Here is a 2,500-nt window from a genome sequence, read left to right on the forward strand (position 1 = left end):
GCCTTGTCAGAAGCAGCACTGCCATGAGCAGAAGTAGCAGCACCATAGGTTGTCAAATAAGTTGGATTTAACCAAGACAAGTGAGTCCAATAGGATGCAGGTATGTCCTCTATCCTTACAGCTTCCCGTGGCTGTTGGTTTTATACCGTTTGGGGACAGCCAAGGAGGCGTCAGCAGGCAACACAGGTAAGTGTGTGCTTGTATGTGTGTGTGTGTGTGTGTGTGTTTCCTATGCAGATCCTAAACCCAGTATCAAATGCAAGTAGGAGGAGTAAGAAGGGTTCCTGCCAAAGCCAGGTTATGGATTGCATTTAAAAATGGTCCATCAGAGTGAAATGGACTCCCATCTTCCTGCTTAGCAATAATGATATGGGTTTAGGGTCTGCTGTGTGTACTGGTGGGTGACTGCCACCCAGCCAGAGTGTGTATGGGAGGCTGCCAGCCAGCCTCCCTTCCTACAAGTAATGATGGTGCATGTGAAGGGGACAGCGTTGGTTCCTCCCCTTTCACAGTTATCACTTCTCATCCTTCCTTTTGGCTGGTATCAAATGTGGTGTCTGTTTATATCAGTTTAATATCTGATATGTCCCCTATCTGATAGCATATATTAAATGCACCACCAGGTTTCAGTGTTGGAAAGAAAGATTATCTGTTTATTTGCTGCAGCTGCTTGCTGGCTAGTCCAGTGGGCCCCTACTGCAGGCAATAGACAATAGGTGGTGCCTATGTGCCTAGGTGGATAGGACATCAGCTATGAGGCATTTGTTTGTACAAACTGCTGCTCACAACTAATGTAATATAGTGTCTCCATCTGCTGGTGGTATTGAATAAGCAATAGTGCAATGATAGGGTCTGAAAAAGAAGAAAAATAAGAAGCAGCAGCATAGGAAAGAAGGAAAACATGGAGAGAAGAAAAAAAGAAGGTAAAAATGAGGTGAAAACATGTTTAAAAAAGTATTTCCATCTCTCTCTCTCTCTATGTATATACATATATATATATATATATATATATATATATATATATTTAAAAGAAAAAAAAATTATATATATATATATATATATATATATATACATACATATAGAGAGAGAGAGATAAATATATATAGAGATAGATGGGTGGATAGATGGATAGATAGATAGATAGATAGATAGATAGACATACATACACACACACATACACACATACACACATACATACATACATACATATGTGTGTATTGTTGGAGTTGCAAACATGGGTGCACTTGACAAACTCAGTGCGGCTATTCCCCATTGAAAGATTGTTGCACCCAGGACCCTTAGCACTGGGATATGCTACTCAATACCACTGGCATGGCCAGGTGTAAACAACATCTGACCTTTGTTGTGTATGTAACCATGGAGATTGTGATGTCGCCTAGGCCCACCAAAGAACAGCCTTGTCAGAAGCAGCACTGCCATGAGCAGAAGTAGCAGCACCATAGGTTGTCAAATAAGTTGGATTTAACCAAGACAAGTGAGTCCAATAGGATGCAGGTATGTCCTCTATCCTTACAGCTTCCCGTGGCTGTTGGTTTTATACCGTTTGGGGACAGCCAAGGAGGCGTCAGCAGGCAACACAGGTAAGTGTGTGCTTGTATGTGTGTGTGTGTGTGTGTGTGTGTGTGTGTGTGTTTCCTATGCAGATCCTAAACCCAGTATCAAATGCAAGTAGGAGGAGTAAGAAGGGTTCCTGCCAAAGCCAGGTTATGGATTGCATTTAAAAATGGTCCATCAGAGTGAAATGGACTCCCATCTTCCTGCTTAGCAATAATGATATGGGTTTAGGGTCTGCTGTGTGTACTGGTGGGTGACTGCCACCCAGCCAGAGTGTGTATGGGAGGCTGCCAGCCAGCCTCCCTTCCTACAAGTAATGATGGTGCATGTGAAGGGGACAGCGTTGGTTCCTCCCCTTTCACAGTTATCACTTCTCATCCTTCCTTTTGGCTGGTATCAAATGTGGTGTCTGTTTATATCAGTTTAATATCTGATATGTCCCCTATCTGATAGCATATATTAAATGCACCACCAGGTTTCAGTGTTGGAAAGAAAGATTATCTGTTTATTTGCTGCAGCTGCTTGCTGGCTAGTCCAGTGGGCCCCTACTGCAGGCAATAGACAATAGGTGGTGCCTATGTGCCTAGGTGGATAGGACATCAGCTATGAGGCATTTGTTTGTACAAACTGCTGCTCACAACTAATGTTGTAATATAGTGTCTCCATCTGCTGGTGGTATTGAATAAGCAATAGTGCAATGATAGGGTCTGAAAAAGAAGAAAAATAAGAAGCAGCAGCATAGGAAAGAAGGAAAACATGGAGAGAAGAAAAAAAGAAGGTAAAAATGAGGTGAAAACATGTTTAAAAAAGTATTTCCATCTCTCTCTCTCTATGTATATACATATATATATATATATATATATATATATTTAAAAGAAAAAAAATATATATATATATATATATATATATATATATATATATATAT

The sequence above is a fragment of the Hyla sarda genome, unplaced genomic scaffold (assembly GCF_029499605.1).
Source record: "Hyla sarda isolate aHylSar1 unplaced genomic scaffold, aHylSar1.hap1 scaffold_1485, whole genome shotgun sequence".
Lineage (NCBI taxonomy): Eukaryota > Metazoa > Chordata > Amphibia > Anura > Hylidae > Hyla > Hyla sarda.